Source organism: Serinus canaria, chromosome W (assembly GCF_022539315.1).
Source record: "Serinus canaria isolate serCan28SL12 chromosome W, serCan2020, whole genome shotgun sequence".
NCBI classification, from domain to species: Eukaryota; Metazoa; Chordata; class Aves; order Passeriformes; family Fringillidae; genus Serinus; species Serinus canaria.
This window is the reverse complement of record NC_066342.1, coordinates 13157759-13178331: the sequence shown is the minus strand read 5'-3', so window position 1 is coordinate 13178331 and position 20573 is coordinate 13157759.

Below are 20573 nucleotides of genomic sequence, written 5' to 3'. Positions count from 1 at the left end.
ATGTAAAAAAGACTGATTGTGGTTTTTCTTTAAGTTTGATTACTATGGAGGCGTATTTTTTGCCTTTCTTGGTACATCGGAAGCCTATACTTTTGGAGACACTTCACTTAATATCTCTTCGCTAATTTCTTCTTTAGGTTTAATACTCATTAATATTAAACTTAACACTTCTATGTTCTTTTGATTACTTCTAGAGTAACATCTCTATTTTTAAATGTAATGATCCCTTGTAACTGTTTTAATAGGTCTCTCCTTAAAAGTGCCTTTGAAAAATTGGGTATATACAGAAACTTGTGAATACCTTATTGTTTTCTAAGCTTATACTTTAAAGGTTTGCAAAAAGATGCTTTCTCAGTCTGGCTAGTTGCCTCCCGTACTACAACACAATCATTCTTCACAGGTACTAAAGCTTGGTTTAAAACTAAATATGTGGCTCCTGTATTAACTAAAAAATTCATTTTCCTCCCATCTTTCCCCATTTTCATTGTTATAACGAGTGAATCTGCTGGGGTGGAATCTCCTGGTCTTCTTTAGTCGTCTTTCATATGTGCAATTACTTGTCGGTCACCTCGTCTCCGCTCTGGGCATTGGTTTTTCTAGTGACCAGTTCTTTTACAAATTGCACACTGGTCTCTGCCTAACTGAGGTGGACCTTGTCTGGGTGGGCCCTGCTTGCATTTCTCTTGTCTTCCCTCCTGTACCACTGTTACTAGTTTTTTCATTCCTTGTTTATATCTTTCTTCCCAGTTACTAAATACTCTCTATGCTTCCTCTAGTAAGACTTCAAGGTTTCTCCCTTCCGGCCCTTGGATTTTCTGAAGTTTACACTTAATATCTCTAGCAGACTGTCAAAAAAATTAATTAACTAACTGATTTATCCCTATTTCAGACCCTGGATCTAATCATGTATGGTGACGTATGGTATCCCTTAAACAGTCTAGAAATTCAGTCTCGCAAGGCCTCTGCTTAATAGAATAAAGGGCAGACTAATTTATGGTCTTCAGAATAGCTCTTTCTACTCCCGTTGTTATCTACTCGTAATAATCTGTTAGTTTCTTTAATTGTGCTGATCTATTTGGATTCCATTTTGGGTCTTGGAGGGGGAAAATTTCTTTTACATTTAGCCGTTGACTCTTGCAGTGATTTTCTGCCAGAGTGCCTGCTGTCTTTAAGATTAACTGCTTTTCTGTTTTGGTGAAAGCATTTAGTAGTAACGATGTCCCCCAATCTGGGCTGTGATGTTTGATAACATATTGTAGATGTTTGGTAGTAAGCATTGTATCAATGCGCTAATTTTTAGTAATCTTTTTCCATGCTTTTAAATCAAGAGTGGAAAATGGTACTTTAATCATTAATTTTCTTCTTTTTGGTCCCATTGCCTCTTGCAGAGGGGCCTACAACACTGCTTGTCTCTCGGTTCTGGACGAAATAGGACTGCTAGGAGGGGGCTGGGTTCAAGTGGATGTGCTTTCTGAGCCTGTGTCCCCCTCTCTTTTAGGAAAGTCCTCCTCTCTTTTGGGAAAGTCCTCCTCATCTTCATCTTCATCCTCATCCTCCCATCCACTAGGAGGAACTTGCAACAAATCTAATGTATCTTGTTCTTGAGCCACAAAATGATAAACTTTGATTTCATACATCACTGTCTTATACTGTATGTTGAACAACATTGTTTAATTCGCCCTCTCTTTGCTTTGTTTTCTTTTTCAAGAGCTATTACCAGTGGGTTAGAGGGAGCCCTGAGCCCACAGTCCCTCTGCTATTCTGGGTGATTTCGTAAGGCGAAAACCATATCAGCATACAAGACCTCATCCCACTTCCCGTCTCGCTTTAAAAACAGCATTAACTGTAATGAGGTGTTATAATCTAAAGTTCCAGCAGGTGGCCACTTTGTTCCATTCTCTAACCTGTATAATGGCTACCACTGTGTGGAATATTGGATTAAGTCTTTTTTATTCTCAGAGCCCCCCCTACTGGCGACTTCTTTCTAGTAGGCCAAAATACACCCCAAGGGGCTAGCTCGGGGAACTTCTTTGCTCTGGTTAGTTCCCATTATCTCCTTCTCTTTGTCTTATCTCACTTCCACCTAAACTTCTCTTCACAAAGCCTCACAGTCTTTTCCCAATCTTCCTACCACACACAACCCCAGGTTAAGGGTACTAGATGTGATTTTCTACACACAAGCTTTAAAATCTGAGGTTCAAAATCAGCTTGATTAGGAAACTTCTATCCACACTTAGGGCATATGCCCTGCCACCTACTAGAACAACAATACCAACACCTTCTGCAAATTCTGCACTGCAATAGTACCCAGGCAGAGTGACAGCCTCTCCATGTGCTAAAGGCGCTCGAGAATTGATCGCAGAGGCAAGCTATTTTGTTTATGTCTTCGGGGATTTCTAAATCCTCTACGGCGGGTTGTTCTTAGTCTAGACTTACTATATTACTAGCCAAAGTCCGATAAAGCTTCTCTAAATAAACTCGTTCATCTCCCCTATCTATCCAATGATTCACAGGATTTACAAACTCCCAGGGATCAAGCCCAAACTGAGGCAGAGGAACTCTCTCAGTTCGTCTAGCCACGATTGAAAGTACAAATTACCACATCCAAACACAATATGTGTCCTCACTTACACTTCCCCACTTCACCTCAGCCACCTCCCTGCAGGGCGCAGTCTGCCTCTGTCACCGACATGTTTTATGAAAAATCCTTTCTTTAGGATTTCTCCCCTCCTGAGAACTGAGAGGCCTCAGGAACAAACTGTAAACAATTCTCATCTGCTGCTGTGGAATGCAACGGGGAGGTCTGTGATTGGCCCCGTCAAGCTGTTTCCAATTAAGAGCCAATGACAGTTCACCTGTCCAGCCGGTCTCGGTCTGGGAGAAGACCTTTGTTTGGACATTCCTTTTTCTATTCTTAGCTTAGCCTTGTAGTGAGATCCTTCTCTCTATTCTTTTAGTAGAGTTTTTATATATTATCTATCATATAATAATAAATCAAGCCTTCTGATACATGGAGTCAACTTTCTCATCTCTTCCCTCATCCTGGGACCCCTGTGAAAGAGGCAACATGCCTCCACAGCTGCCCCGGCTGACGCCTCCCATCCACCTCCCCGGGGCTCGCTTGGCCGCCTCAGATGTGGGTAGAACTCTCCCCCGACCCGCCATGGGTACACTCACTCGCTCACTCCTCCTTTCATGTAACCAAGACCACTAAGCTACTCACTCACACAATCACAAACATACTAACAATGACCGGACACCACAAGCACACAATAGCTGTAAGTGGAATAGTAGCAATAAGTTCCAGATTCACTCGGCCCACCCCTAGAGCCGCTAGTGATCGTACAATGGACAGTGAACCCCTCCCCGGTAACCCTATCGACCAGGGGACCCCTCCGCCACTGGCCGCACTTGGCTGATGGCTGCCAGCAAAACCTCAAACTTTTACTCACACAGGGACGAGGCCATGCACTCAGATGTCTCTGAGTCAGCAGATCAGCAGTCCTATTCCTTCCCCCCCAGGGCCCTTCTAAGGATACATACGTTTGATCTGCACACCAGAACGTTGTTGTCTGTCTCTGCAGGGTGCAAGCTGAGGCACAGAACTCCTCCAGGGAAGATCCCGGGACACACCTAGGAGGTCCACCCGCCCCTGCTCCTGCAGGAACAGAGAGTCTCCTGACTGGCTTGTCACAAATGATTTGTAGAAAAAAACTCCACAACTTGTAAAAGTTGTAAAGCCGGTATGATTTATTCTAGTGTTGGGCGCATGTGGGAATAGATCTCCCTAAAGTACATGCGCACTCCCTAAAATTCCAGAGTCTACTTTATTCCTTAACTTGTTGCATATGCATGAAAGACATATGCATATGTATTAGACTGTCTTATTAATTTTTATGAGCCTGCTCAGTTCTTCAGGTGCATAACTCAGATTCAGTTTTTCTGTCTGCTTCAGCCTCAAGGTCGGTGAGACCCCTTCTTATCTCTCTTTGGCTTGGATGCTTGCATTCTTTTTAAAGTAGCCTTGAATCTCCTTTGTTGTCTCTGCAGGCCTTTTTGTGAGCACACAAGTTAACTGACTAAACAGATAGACTTCAGCTAAATCCAAAATTGGTTTCTACCTCGAGTTAAATTTCTTACCTCCTGTCTCATATATTTCTAAGTAAAAAGGATTTCTGAAGCAGTACTAACCTGCACCACTTGGGTGCCTTCAGGCCATCTGTCAAAAATGCAAATTAACTTCTGGACCTTGAGAGAGCCAAGTCTTCTGTTGGCATGAGAAATCAGGAACAGAGAAGTTGATTCTAACTTTGTTATTTGCTGTTCCTCCCCATTAGTCAGGAGAAGATCAAGTACATTCAGTCAGCCTTTGCTTCCATAGGGCATGAAATCTCTGAAGAGATAAGGCCACTTTAGGGCCTTCAGATCCCACCTGATAGAAGCAAATGCTAAAAACTTCACCATGGTCTCAGCCACTGCTTTCAATCTACTAAAATGAGTAACTTTTCTTGTGGGTGCTCAATACAATTTCTAACAAAGCCCACTCGATGCTGAAAATTGCATTCACATTCAGGAGGCAAAAAAAAAAATAAACAAGGAATTATAAAAGACTACATGGAAGTTTATAGACATCTGAGGTAAAATTAGGGTTCCATAAAAGTAAAATTTCTCTTTGTTTTCAACAGAGGCAGATTTTCATCTTTTAAGCCCAAATTTTCTCTGACACACAAAAGAACATAAAATATAGAAACACTTTAGTTCAAACCTGAAACATTTGTCTTTTGGGAATTCCATTTCTACATGAAGCACGGCTGGATGAACACTACTGAAGCCCACAAATACTAAGACCACCACTACAAACTGCAGAAATTACTGAAAATTCTCTTCTACTGGCAGTAAGAGTAAACATGTCCAACGGTTTCTTTCTATGGAGAGCAGCTACAATGAATAGTTTAAACATCAAAATTAACTGGAAAACAACAATTTCAGGTAAAATGTTAAAAAGAATTAACACTGTAGGTTAGGTATTTTCTCAGTTACATTTTCAAGATGATGTACACAAACTAAACTGCCTGAGGGCAACAGCATTACAGTGTACTGTAAGACTCAGCTTTTTTTAGTGAGAGGAGGGAAGAGTAGAAGCTTAGCAAAGCTTTGCTTACTTTCTGTCCCCTTACAGAGAATCTAAGAATTCAGAATTAAGCATAAATAAACACTTGCTTATGGTTTGGGGATCCCTGTATCACTGGGTCAGTTCTGCCACTCCTCTCTTGCTTTGGCTTGGTGCCTTGGCACACCAGCGCAAGCAGCCACTGAGCCACTCGTGGTCTTGAGCTCGCGTGACTTTATGCCGACAGGAAAGTGGGGAAGCCTCTGCACCTCAGCACTCTGGCCCTCCTTCCCAGCACACCAGTGCAAGCCATCTCTGAACTAGCTACGTGGTCCCCCGTGCTCGAGTGGCTCCATGCCAGCAGACACCACAGAGAAGTCTCTGCAGACCGGCACTCCCAGGCCAGCCCTGCCAGGCACCACTGCTCCTGGCACCCCCAAGTCCCCGCAGGCAGCCCCGTACAGGTGAGCCCACAGTGCCGAGGCTCCGCTAAGAGGCACTGATCGCCGGTTGCGCTATGTGCAACAGTGCCCTGTGCCCCCAAGCCGCTGCCCCCTCCCTGCCGAGCTGGTGGCGCTGGGGACAGCAGCACTGGGCTTCAGTGCCCTGGTGCTTTATGCTGGTGGGTCGCAGAGAAACCCCTGCACAACTAGGAGGTTTTGACCCTCAGTGGCTTTTTATGTAGACTGTGTCTCGCGCCACCACAGGGCTAGTGACTTTTGCGGTTTCTGAGACCCTGATACAACTAAGCCAGCTCTTAACCCTAGCGGCCATGCCATTGCTTCCAAGCTAGCAATCCCTGCAGTTTCACAAGCAAGCCCACCCCTGACTCTCAGTGGCACTGTGCGCAAACTGCGCCTGGCATCACCACCACCTCTGCTAGGGCAGCGAGCACTGGGAGCAACCATGCCAGGTCTCTGCTGGCTTCCACTTACATAAACCAGCCTCTGCCTGCAGCTCCTTCTCAGGAAACTCCCACACAACCTCTCTGCTCGTGATCTCCGCTTGGAAAACCCCACACACGTGGTTCTCTCTGAGGGGCTTTCCTGCTGCCCGGGCCAACCTTACACAACCAGGAAAACCCTGAACCTGTGGCACCCTCCAAGCGGCAGTTTGGTGGACACCCTTCCCATGGCTTTTTCTTACTTGCATTCTGCCAGCCACAGCTCTGCCATCTCCCTGGATTTTCTTAAATCTAATATCTCTCTATCACATGCATCCCCCTGGCCACGGGGTTCCTGCTTTTCTCTTCTCTGCATCCTGCCTGCAGCTTCTCTGCCCCCCTCTACACATGTCCCACCGACCACGGGGTCTCAGCTTTCTTCCTCTGTGCATCCCACCTTATATGTCCAACCGTCCAATTGTCATTAGGCTCCAACGGACTCCCAGAACAGATCCCATGTACTGCTTGCCTGGAGCTGACATTTGTACACTCAGATTATGGACAAACAATCTAGTCAAAACAGTCATCAGGATGGTACTCACCTTCCCCCTCTTCTTTTTCGTTATTCAGTCTTTTGCTTTCTTTGGGGTGTTTACCTGCTAATCCCCGGTGACCCAAAGAGAAGTTGACTGAGCTGCCGAACTTGGCCAGGAGCACCTCCTTCTCTAAATCTCTCAGGGCCACGAAGACAAGGTTTTTATTCCAGGCAATACCCCATTTGTGAGAAATGGTGCTCACTTTAAAAATTTCAAAGGTTTATGAAACCATAAACAAAAAATACAACAAAGGACTCAATAAAGAAAAATTACAGTGCTAGGAGTCTCCACAACTAGCAGCCATGTGCTCATTTACAAAATGGATGCTCTGCCTTTTATACCCTTAGCCCCTCCCAAAGTTTTATCAGTCAGCTCCTTCTCTTCTGTTCATTGGTGGAGATCACTTTTTACATCTTGATTGGAGGTCAGGTGTTGTCATGTCGTGCCTCCTAGTAATAAGCCCACCCTCCCCAAACGCCTTGACTACCAAGGCTATTACAAGGGAGAAGGGAAAGAAGGCTATGGGAGGACATATTACAATAACATTACTGTATATCTACAAAATGTACCACATACAAAATATTTATCTCTTAATTGTGAGAGCCAACTATCGCATTATTCATCTATAACAGCAGGAAAATCTACTCTATGATCAGCAAGGGGTCAGATGCTTTAGGATCCCACTGAAATTATAAAGCATGGGGTTGCCTAACCGGATTCAGAATTATTAAAGAAAAAGGCAACTCGGGCCCATCGGGCCACTTGCCGATTTGAAATAGCATCAGCTGCCAGTTGCAGTGCCTGGCAGGTTACTGATGTGAGCTGCTGAGGCAACAGGAGATCTGGTTCCCTTTTCGACAGATCAAACTAAGGGCTCAGGTCTGCATTTGAAATTTCTAACAAGGAATGAACCCAATTAATTGAACACAAAAGCTTTTGAGCATCATGCAAAGTGCAAATGTTTGTTTGAATCTGTAAAGGCTAAGGAGAAATACTCTGAGTCCTAATGTGCCAGCCGAGGTATTTCCAAGGGGGTTGACATTGGATTTTTTCAGAAGCAACAAAAAGCCCTGCTTGGGTTACAGCAGCAATGACAAGGGCTAACGCTTCCTCCATGACTTGCTGTTTTTCTGCCACAATAAGAATGTCATCCATGTAATGATACAGTAAAGCAGCAGACATCTTTTGGCGAATGGGGCTGAGGAACCTCACAACAAACCACTGGCAAATAGAAGGGCTGTTTTACATGCCCTGGGGAAGGACCACCCAGTGATACCTTTGCAGGGGTGCTTGCATGTTAGTGCTTGGGACAGAAAAGGCAAATTTAGGAGCATCATCAGGATGCAAAGGAGTGTCAAAAAAAAAGCAGTCTTTTAAGTTAGTGACTATCAAATGCCAATCTCGAGGGATCATGGTGGGACATGGGATACCAGGCTGGAGTGCTCCCATGTCCTCCATAGCAACATTGATTTTGCGGAGGTCTTGGAGCAAGCTCTACTTGCCAGTTCGTTTTTCAATTACAAACACAGGTAAATTCCAGGGACTGGTAGAGGGAACTATATGCCCCTTCTGAAGTTGTTCTTGGACAAGATCAGTGAGTGCATGCAATTTAGGTAGTGGGAGAGGCCATTGGTCCACCCAGAGAAGTGTATCAGTTTTCCAAGTTAATTTCCGGGTGTTGTATGCCACAATGGCCCCTATTAAAAATCAGACTGAATTTTTGGACCTTATTAAGAAAGTACATCTTGTCCCTATAAAACCATGGGCAAAGGCAGAACAAACAGCTTTACAGAGGCTATGTGACCTTCAGGTCCCATCACCTGGATTAAATGGTGACTTTGAAACCTGCAACTACTTCCCCCAATCACAGTGAGGGCTTGGGGTACCTCAGTGAGGGGCCAAGTAGGGGGCCACTTGGCTTGAGAGATAACAGTGACATCAGCTGCAGTATCTAAAATACGAGTGAGTGTTATCTGTTCCCCCTGGAATGACAGGGTATGTCACAGTTTGCAGCTAGCTTGTAGCGACCAAATGAATCAGATCTTCAACTTTGGCCAACCTAGAGGTAAAACAGGTCCTCAGATGAGGCAGGGATAGGTTGGATTCAAATCTACACAGGGACTTCACCCAATCACATTCCATCCTGGGCTGTAGACATCTCACTGGTCAGGAGTTGGGCTGTGTGGGGATCAGACCAATCAGCAGTTGACACCCAGGAGTTTTGAACTCCCTAAGCAGGGAGGAAAGCTCTCAACAATAAAATGTGGTTTGTCACATGGAGCTTTAAGGCGTGTGTGTGTGTGTGTGTGTGTGTGTGTGTGTGTGTGTGATCCCTGTCTCTGACCACCGACCCCATGAAACATGTGGATTTAAACATAATAAAGGTGCATTTGCAAGTGGGACGTTCATCAGAAATTGTCTGTGCCCATAGTATTTGTGGGGTTCCTGTAGAGGCAAATCCTCCCACCCTTGTTTTTCATTCTTTTACAGGGGATGACTAATTGTGTAAAAAAGGGATCAATTATGCGATAAAGGTTCTTTGATGGACAGTACAGGGGGGAAAGGGGGTCCAAGCCATGATTTTAATTTCCCCAACAGAGTCTGAGTCAATAACTCCTGGGAGGACAAGAAGTCCTAAAAGGGTAGTTGAGGATCTCCCCACTAGCAAAGCGCTTTTCTGGGGTCCTGGTGGGCCAAAAATTCCTGTAGGGAGTAAATGAACAGAAGAATAGAGCAACGTTACTGTGACTGAGGTGTCCAGGTCCAGCCCGACACTGCCTGCAGTTGCTGGGTAAAGACCTGAGGCAACCCTCCGCTGGGTATCCTTGGTGGCTGTGCTTGCGGAGGCAGCATCTGCAAAGGCAGCATCTGCAGTGGTGGATGAGGTATTTGCGTCGGAGTGTGGTGCTGGCCTGTGCTGCGGCTCCAGTTTCCCTGGATTGGGTGACCTTCAGAATCATAATTGGAGCAACGCTGGTTAGCAAAATGGCAACCTTTATAACACTGTGGACATATATCAGGGGTTTTAGACATGGCTCCTTTCTGAGCAAAGCAGTCCTTTTTTAGGTGGCCAGGTTTGCCACAGCCAAAACAGACTCCCAGAGTTCCAGAGGGACCGTTGATGGCTGCAAAAGCTGCAGCCATGGCTTCATATAGTGATGTTCTATTGTCCTAATACAATTGCCTGCTTCAACCGTTTCAATAAGATTTGGGTTTTGGTTAGGCAAAGACACAAGGAGTTTTTTACAGTCTGTGTTTGCATTTTCAACAGCAAGTTTTGAAAGAAAAAAATTAATGGGCGTCTGAATTATCAATTTGGCATTCAAGTGCTTGCTTAAGGTGGTCAATAGGCTGCATGTAGGGCTCTTGAGGCCCCTGGGCAATGGTTGCAAATGCTTCCTGAGGTGTCTTTGCATCAGGGACCTTAAGAAAGGCTTGACGAGCTGCATCCAGGACTCCATCAAGGGCTTCCATCAGGCAGTCTCATGCCGGGGTGGCAGGATCTGTGTACAGTCCTGTTCCCATAAGTTGACTGATTGTGAGGCCTGCCAGGGTCTGATTAGCATAACCCACATTAGTTATAAGAAGGTCCTGCACACCCCTCTCCCACTCCTTTTCCCATAAGGCATATTGAGTGGGGGATAGCAATAACCGAGCTGGAGTTTTTACATTGTGCAGGGTCATTACGTGACCAGCAAACACAGAATCTAGCATGCTAGCAAAATGTGATAAACTGATACTGTGCTCTGTAGCTGCCTGTCGGAGCTCTTTAATTTCTGAGAAAAACTTCTGTTCCCAATGGGCAGTTCGCTTTTGGGGTCCCACATGTATGACTGGTGCCACAATTCTTTCAGCAATGTCAAATTCTCCCTCCCTTAATGCTTGTTGTTTTAAATGTACCCAGTTGTCATGAGGGTAGGGGGGATATAAATTAGGCTCTTCGTCAAGATCAATGAGTCCGGGATCAAAGGGATCCTTCTCTTCATTTTCCTCGCTGTTCTATAGGCAGTAACCGGCAGCAAAAGCCCCTACAGATCACACGGGGCCCTTCTCCCTTTCACTCATAAGAGAGGGTACCGGAGTTGTGGGCCATGTTTGCTGTAGCAGAAGACATGCAGTCTCTTCCAAATGTAAGGAATTCTGAGACTCTGTTGTAAAGGGGGGGGGGGGGAAACAGCAATCTGTTTAAATTTACCAGCAGTCTCTTCAGTTTTTAAAGAGCATTGAGACTCTGCAGTAGGGGGAGGGCATTTTTCTTGAGCCTTTAAGACCTCAAAAATCACCCGCCAGGAGGGTAGCATTTCTGCAGCCACTTTATTTCCCTTGGTAGCAGAATCCCATAGCTTAATTCCTGCTTTGTCCAACAAATCTGTTGTAAAGACTATGGACTCAAGTGACTCCTGGTATCTCAGCTGCTGCCCATCAAAATAGGACTTTTAAGTCATGTGAGGGCAAAGTTTTGCCATGCTGTCACAACAGATTAAATATAAGTTCAAAAACATCTCTTTCCTGGGCAGACATCTCCTAACTGATTGTCCCCTGCAGCAGCTAACCACCTTTATGCCGGAAGGGCTCATTGCCAGCTGGCTTTCCTGTTTCCTCACACCAGTACTTCGTTCTGCAGGGCTTGTTGTCAGTTGCTCAGCTAGGCGATCATTGCTTCCTCACATGGGGCACCATTTGATGGTGTGTCTTAGGTTGGAAATGGTGTGTATTCTATTTGCTATCTGTTAGAGGTGGAGCAGTTATCTTATGCTAATTGGGCAGTTTTCTTTATCTCTTCCACAAACCAATCCTCCCTCTGGGGAGATATCTTCTGTTAATGAGCCACTGAGTGTCACTGCATGGCTGATAAAATTATATCATCCCATTGTGAGATGCTCCACCCAAAGGGAGGAGCCAAGCATTCCTACCTGGATATAATCTGAGAATTGGAACACCACAGCAGCCTTTTCCCACTGGATTCCAAGAGGAGCAGCTTTCTTCTTCACTGGATTCCCAGAGGAAGACCAGGCCCATCTACACTACCACTGGACCTTCAGAGGAAAACTGCACCCTTCTAAAGGATCACTGCTTCAACAGAACCACACCTGTCACTCCAGGAGGACTACAGCCACCATTCAATTGGACTGCTACCAACACCCTGACCAACAGGGCGCCAGGTCGCATTCTAACCCTGTAAGTGGGAGGTTTTTTTGTTGTTGTTTGTACTATTGCACTTGTATTTTTAATTTTCCTAGTAAAGAACTGTTTTTCCTATTCCCATATCTTTCCTTGAGAGCCTTTTTATTTCAAAATTATAATAAGTTGGAGGGAGGGAGTTTACATTTTCTATTTCAAGGAAGGCTCCTGCCTTCCTTAGTGGACACCTGTCTTCTAAAACTAAGACAGATTTTGGCACCCAATGTAAGGCCCGAGGGCATTGAGAGAAAAAAGGGTGGAAGAAAAGGAAACACAGTTCTGTAAATCCCTAATTTTTGTGTGCTGGACATAGAAATCTTGCTAGGTGTCACCATGTGGTCTAGCTTACCTTGGTTTGGATGGCACGTGGTCATGGCTATATGTCTCCCATTTGCAGGCCCTTATCTAAACATGGGTCCTATAACTAAGACTACTGTAGGTGTTATCCAGTTTGCTTTAAGGGTTAATAAGGTGAGGAATTCATGGATCTTTACCTTCCTCTGGAAGGCAGGCAAGCAGGCACATGGATTCAGAGCTATCACACACTAACTGTATGTTTTTGGGGTTACTTTAATAATGGTACTTACTGTGAGGAAATTACACTGGGGGAAATTTTCTCCCAACCCTTCAACCTGCTCATTAGGTCTTCCCCACCAGTTTTCAAAGGGTTCAAACCTTCTCTAAATGCTAATGGTATCATACAGTGGCTGGTGTTGCTGATATGCCTGTCCTATTTAGCATTCAGAGATAAGGGAAGATTGACTTGGATAACCACCCTGATACCTACCCCAGAGAACAGGGATGCTGCCTCAGAACCTGATACAGCCCCAGAAACTAGGGATACTGCTGCCCCAGAGCCTGACCCTGCCCCACAGCCCACATCAGAAATGAACCACCCAGATTGGGTGGGGGTTCTGTAGAAGGAGATTTGCGAAATGAGCCAGATGCTGAAGGAGTAGATTTCCCCAGCTGGTGAGAAACCCTCCCACTGCCTCAAAGAGGGAGAGTCTAATAGTGCAGCAGTAGAACCCACAGATGTTACAACCATCCAGGTTCTAGCTGAACTGCAAAGGCAGTCACAGCCAGCAGCAGTCCCCCCTGTGGAAACAAGAAGGTCTAAGATAAAATCAGAGCACCCAGATAAGAAAGATAAGAAAGAAGGGCCCTCACAACCTGCCAGGGAGCCAACGGTTGAGATCATCACGCAGTCCCTGATGTATGAAAGTCTCTGTAACCTGCACAAAGACATTGTACGATGAGGATGTGAGGCTTATACAACCTGGTTACTCCGGGTCTGGGACCTTATGGGTACAGGCGTGCAACTGGATGGTGGTAAGGCAAGGAATTTGAGATCCTTGACCCAGGAGGCTGGTGTGGATCAGGTATTTGTAAGGGAGCGAAGGTCCCTTTCACTGTGGGAGCGGCTTTTAATGAGTGTAAGAGAGAGGTTTGTCCACAGAGAGAGAATACAGGAATACCATCATAGAATGCGCTGGAAGACACTTGAGGAAGGGATCCAACAGCTGAGAGAAGTGGCAGTATTGGAGGTACTCTTTGGGAAGGATGGACAACATGATAATGACCCCGACAAGGTCAGGTGCACAGGGAAAATGTTGTGGAGTCTGGCAAATCTAGGGCCATCTCAATACACCACCTTCATTGCAACGATTAATGCCGATAACAACCAAGACATGGTGGGCTTTCTTGCCAACAAGCTTAGGAATTACGAGAGTATAATCAATGGCCTGATGCAGGCTCACGTCTCTGCAATGGTAAAGGAACTCAAAGAGGAGTTCAGAGAGGAGATGAGGGAGAGGGAGGAGGTGAGGAAGATCAATGCAGCACTTTTAAGTCACAGGCCCCAAAGTCAGAGCCCAACGTACCCCAGCTAGAGACAGAGGGTACACTGCACAAGATGACCTATGGTTCTTCATGTGTGACCATGGGGAAGACATGGGAAGGTGGGATGGGAAACCTACTTCTTACATGGCAGCATGGGTGCGTCACCTCAAGGAGGGAAACACTAATTGAGGAAGTTCCACTAAAGCGAAGGTAGCCTCAGCCTCCCATGACCGAGCTGCCAGGTATCATCTGTCAGATTCCCTTGAAGGAACATCTACTATGTATGCCCAGGAAAGAAATAATAACCAGGGCTAGAGGGGCCAAGCCTCTAACCAGGAAGAGGCATGGGAAAACCGGGTCTTTTGGACAGTATGGATCCGATGGCCTGGCACATCAGACACACAAAAATATGACGCCTTAGCAGATACTGGTGGGCAGTGTACCCTAATGTCATCGGGACAGGTGGGGGCAGAACCTGTTTCCATTGCCAGGGTGATGGGGGGATCGCAGCAATTGACCCTGTTGGAAGCAGAGGTGAGCCTGACTGGGAAGGAGTGGCAGAAACATCCCATTGTGACCAGCCCAGAGGCCCCATGCATTTTGGGCATAGACTTCCTCCAGAATGGCTATTACAAAGACCCAAAGGGACTCAGGTGGGCTTTTGGAACAGCTATGGTAGAGGCAGAGAACATGAAGCAGTTGAACACCTTGCCTGGACTATCAGAAAACCCATCTGCCGTAGGACTCTTTAGGTGGGAAAAGCAACAAGTACGAATTGCCACCTTGACAGTGCACTGCTGGCAGTATCAGACGACTCGAGATGCCGTGATCCCCATCCACAAGATGATCTGTGAGTTGGAGAGCCAATGGGTGGTCAGCAAAACCCATTCACCCATCAACAGTCCCATTTGGCCTGTGCGCAAGTCAGAGAGAATGGAGATTGACTGTAGACTATTGTGGCTTGAATGAAGTGACTCCATTGCTGAGCGCTGCTGTGACGGACATGCTGGAACTCCATTACGAACTAGAGTCCAAGGCAGCAAAGTGGTACGCCACTGTTGACATTGCTAACATGTTTTTCTCCATTCCTCTGGCAACAGAATGCAGGCCTCAGATTGCTTTCACCTAGAGGGGCATGCAGTACACCTGGATCTGACTGCCCCAGGGGTGGAAGCACAGTCCCACTATCTGCCATGGACTGATCCAGACTGCACTGGAAAAGAGTGAAGCTCCAGAACACCTGCAGTATATCAATGGCATCATTTTGTGGGGGAACATGGCAATGGAAGTATTTGAGAAAGGAGAGAGGATCATCCAGATTCTGCTAGAAGCCAGCTTTGCCATCAAGAAGAAGAGCAAAGTCATGGGACATACCCAAGAGATCCAGTTCCTGGGAGTACAGTGGCAAGATTCCCACTGAGGTCATCAACAAGATCACAGCAATGTCTCCACCGACCAGCAAGAAGGAAACACAATCTTTCCTAGGCACCATAGGTTTTTGGAGTATGCACATTCCTGAGTACAGCCAGATTGTGAGCTCTCTCTACCTGGTCACCTGCAAAAAGAATGATTTCCACTGGGGCCCTGAACAGTAACAAGCTTTTGCCCAGATCAAGCAGGAAATCATTCATGTGGTAGCACTTGGCCCAGTCAGGATGGGACCAGAGGTGAAGAATGTGCTCTAGTCTACAGCCGGGAACAATGGCTTGCCTTGGAGCCTTTGGCAGAAAGTGCTTGGGGAGACTCAAGGCTGACCACTGGGATTCTGGAGCTGAAGTTACAGAGGGTCCAAAGCCAACTACACTCCCACAGAGAAGGAAATCTGTGGCAGCAGCTCTCTGGCCACTGAGAGAAACACAGCTTTTCCAGGCATCATCCTGGGAAAGGCTGTGAAAAGATCAGAGAAAAGAATGAGAAACAATTCTTATCTTAACTTGCTGCACCTGTTGTTGTGAACATGTAGAATGTGTTATGGAGATTTGTTTACCAAAGGGTTGTTTCTTAATTAGCCAGTGGTGATGGGTTTTGATTGAAGGACCAATCAAGTCCAGCTGTATAGTAAGTCTATAAAAGAGCAATGGGTTTCTTAATAAAGAGACAGATTGATCAGCCTTCTGTGAACCATAGAGTCTATGCTAATTATTACCCAGCCAGGGCCCCGTTGCTACAACACAAATCTTGGCCACCTATGAAGGAGTTGAAGCTGCCTCAGAGGTCATTGGCACAGAAGCACAACTCCTCCTGGCACCCTGACTACTGGTGCTGGAGGTGGATTTTTAAAGGAAAGGTTCCCTCTACTCACCATGCCACCGACGCCACATGGAGCAAATGGATTGCCCTCATCACACAGCGCACCCATATTGGAAACCCAAATTTCCCAGGAATTTTGGAAATAACTACAAACTGGCTGTAAGGTGAAAAATTTGGTCTAAGTGATAAAGAGGGGCATGAACAAGTGACAAGGGCTGAAGAAGCTCCACCATACAACCAACTACCAGCAGAGGAAACACGCTACACTCTTCACTGACAGTTCCTGTCACATCATAGGGATGAACCGGATGTGAAAAGCAGCCGTATGGAGCCCCACATGACAGGTTGCACAACCTACCTATGGAGAAGGTGGATCAAGTCAACTTGCTGAACTTAAGGCTGTTCAACTGGCCCTGGACATTGCTGAAAGAGAGAAGTGGCCAAAGCTATACCTTTATACTGGTTCGTGGATGGTAGCCAATGCTCTGTGTGGCTGGCTGAAAAGGTGAAAAAAGGCCAACTGGCAGCGTAGAGGAAAGCCAATCTGAGATGCTGATGAGTGGAAAGATATTGCCACTTGAGTAGAGAAGCTACCTGTGAAAGTCAGTCACGTAGATGCCCATGTCCCCAAGAGTTGAGCTAATGAGGACCACCAAAACAATGAGCAGGTAGATCAGGCAGCAAAGACAGAGGTGTCAAAGATAGACTTAGATTGGCAGCATAAGGGGGAGTTGTTCCTAGCTCAATGGGCTCATGATGCCACAGGTCATCAGGGCAGAGATGCTACCTATAAATGGGCATGAGACCGAGGAGCAGCTTCAACCATGGACAGTATTTCACAGGTTATTCATGACTGTGAGACGTGCTGAGATCAAGCAGGCCAAGCAAGTAAAGCACCTTATGGTATGATGGGCGATGGTCCAAATAGAAGTATGGGGAAGCCTGGCAGATTGACTACATCGCACTGCCCCAGACACACCAAGGCAAGCGCTATGTGCTGACCATGGTGGAAGCCACCACTGGATCATTAGAGACCTACCCTGTGTCCCATGCTACTGCTTGGAACACCATCCTGGGCCTGGAAAAGCAAGTCCTGTGGAGACGTGGCACCCCTGTGAGAATTGAGTTGGACAACGGGACCCATTTCAAGAACGGCCTTATTAACACGTGGGCCAGGGAACATGGTATTGAATGGGTATATCATATCCCTTATCATGCACCAGCTGCCGGGCTACTTAAGACTACCCTGAAGGCACTTGGCAGGGGAACTTTTAGAAATTGGGAAATGAACTTAGCAAAAGCCACCTGGATGGTCAACACCTGAGGGTCCATCAATCGAGCTGGTCCTGCCCAGTCTGAACCCTTGCACACAGTGCATGGAGATAAAGTCCCTGTGGTACACATGAAAGGTATTTTAGGAAAGACTGTTTGGATTAGTCCCACCTCAGGCAAAGACAAATCCATCCATGGGATTGATTATGCTCAAGGACCTGGTTACACTTGGTGGGTAATGCAGAAAGGTAGAGAAGCCCGTTGTGTACCAGAGGAAAACCTAGTCTTAAGTGAGAACTGTGTATAAAATTTCATTGTGTAGAGTTTATTGATTTGGGTATGATGCAGATGGTAGTAGAATAAGGGTTGGATAATGCCTTAGGTTGGAAATGGGTGTGTGTATTGTATTTGCCATTTCCTAGAGGTGTGGTGGTTATCTTCTGTTAATTGGGCAGTTTTCTTTAGTTCTTCCACAACCAATCTTCCCTCCGGAGAGATATCTTCTGTTAATGGGCCATTGAGTGTCACTGCATGACTGATAAAATTACATCATCCCATTGTGAGAAGCTCTGCCCAGAGGGAGGAGCTAAACATTCCTACCTGGATAGAATCTGAGAATTGGAACACCACATCAGCCTTTTCCCACTGGATTCCAAGACAAAGACTACACCCTTCTACAGGATCACTGTTTCAACAGAACCACACCTGTCACTCCCGGAGGACTGCAGCCACCATTCAATCAGACTGCTACCATACCCTGACCCACAGGGTGTCAGGTCGTATTCTGACTCTGTAAGTGGGGGGTTTTTTGTTGTTGTTGTTTGTACTATTGCATTTGTATTTTTAATTTTCCTAGTAAAGAACTGTTTTTCCTATTCCCATATCTTTCCTTGAGAGCCTTTTTATTTCAAAATTATAATAATTTGGAGGGAGGGAGTTTACATTTTCCATTTCAAGGAAGGCTCCTGTCTTCCTTAGCTGACACCTGTCTTTTCAAACCAAGGCACAGCAACCAATAAAGAGACGGGGTCTCCATGGTTTGCACACATGAAGCCATTTATTGATACACAAAGCTGAGTTTATATACCTTTTCAGCTGTAGCTAAAAATAGCACAACCATAACATTTATGTAACTAGGTAACATTGCTATTGGAATAAAGTCCAAATATTGCCGGGTGGAACGTGCCTGGGCTCGTCCGGCCCTAGTGCTCTGAGCCAAAGGCGGCAGCAGCTGTGGTGTTTCACCTCAGAGATACCTTCGGCTGGCTGGAAGTTGCATTTAGGCGCTCAGAATGAGTCCGGGCATGGTAGAAACTCAGTTTACCTCTAGTGGAAAAGGTTCAGTTGATGGTGAAATGGAAAGAGAGTGCATTCTGCCGGCGAGTTAAATCACAGAGTTTTATTCCCAGGGTCACAGAGCTCGGAACCTTAGAGCTCCACACGCCTCCGCCCCCTACCCACCCCCCATGTATAACAGCTTCAAAACAGAAGACCGCACATGGATCGTCTGTGTCTTTAATGCTCACAGCGCGAGGGGGGGACCCGGGAGAGGCGACCGGCGACCTGGGAATAGAGAGAGAGGATCCCTGCAGAACAATACTACAACACTAGGTCGGTGGGCGCAGGTGGGTCTCAAGCGGGTTGACTACAATGACACCACTGGACCAGGCCCCAAATGAACCCAGGGTCCTTTTGAAACATTCTGGGCAATCACCACGACGCCCCCCTGACGGGAATATGGAACTTGACAGACCACAGCAGTAGGAAGGAGGGCAAGGGGGAGGAGAAGAAGTTGGCACACCTGAGGGACAGGATATTGCGTCACACCGCAACAACTTTGCTGAATGCAACAGCCGCGTCTGAAAACTAGCGGCTAGGTATGGATGGTTCCTACATATTAGGCTGCAGCACATTGCTGACCAACCACAACGCCGGTAACTTCTGCATTCTTCTGGCCTTAAGGGTTTTTTTTTCTGCTTTTCTGTATTGCCCAAAGGGCTTGCGGCATACTAATGCTAATATATCTACCTGTTATGAGTTGAACAGTCGCTACCCACGGGGAGATTGGGAGGAAGGGGGGAGCAGGGGAGGGAGGGAGGGAGGGAGGGAGGAGGGAGGAGGGGAGGGGGGGGGAGGGAGGGAGGGAGGCGGGAGGTAGGGCGGGAGGGAGGGGAGGAGGGAAGGGAGGGGAGGGAGGGCGGGGAGGGGAGGGGAGGGAGGGCAGGGAGGGGCGGAGGGCGGGAGGGAGGGCGGAGGGCGGTAGGCAAGGAGGGTGGAAAGGAGTGTGGAGGGGGAACGGAGGGAAAGGAGGAGAGAGATAGATCGAGAGGGAGAGAGAGAGGAGAAAGGCAAGAAAGACGAAAGGAAAGTGAACGGAAGGAAAGGAACAGGAAAGGATAAGGGAGCCGGAAATGGAAAGGAACGGGGGGAAAGGAAAGGAAAGAAAGGAAAGGAACAGGAAAGGACCTAGGCCAGGAAGGAAAGGAACAGAACGGGACCGGCCAGGAATAGGACGGAAAGGCAAGGAAAGGCCCGGAAAGGACGGCAAATAGGGAACAGGAAAGGGCACAATGGACAGGACCGGGGGGGAAGGAAAGTGGAGAAAGGCAATTAAAGGAAAATGAAATACACTTCCTCCATTCCTCCATTCACTTTAAAGTAAGTCCCTTCACTTCCCATAACATCCAACCCCCACCATCATCCTAACCCCAGTCCAATGATCATGTGCCCTAAGGCACCCAAAGGACTGCACCACCCAGGACGTTGCAACAACATCAAATCTGGTCTGGGAACGAGGTCAATATCATCGCGCGAAGGTGTCTCTCGGGGCGGGGGGGAACAGCAAGACGGCGGAGATCAGGCTGTCGCAAAAGGGCAAAGAAAAGCTTTATTCCAAAGAACCATGCGGTTTTTATTGAGTGGTACGATAGATTCTATTCTATTGGCTAACTAACAGAAACATCTTTCTCACTCACTTTCCTTGAGAGGTACAGAAAAATAAAGTAGAAAAACAGCACCTGCAAATTGTTTATAGTTAACAGGTTATCTCATCTTTCCAGCTCCCTAAAATTTCTCACAAGCCGCTGTAAGAAACGCTTGCCGTTTCTCTCTCTCCGTCCCATGGCATCCACAAATCCCTAGGGATTGCCTTTGCAAAGCAAGCAGAATCTTCCCCAAACTCTTGTCAGATAAAAAATTGGGTGACATGACCCATGTAATCTTTTAGTAAATAGGTATAAGCTTTTATTTAATGTTGGAGTGGGGGCATTTTTATTATTAATATCTGCAGTTATGCATTTGAGGGCAGGATGTCATATAGACTAATTTTGTGCTACATTTTTAGTCAGAAATACTTTTCAAAGGCTCTCAGGGTGGCAGGGATGATGCAGAGGAACTTGTGAAGTTATCCAATGTTGAGCCCTACACTGCTTTACACCAG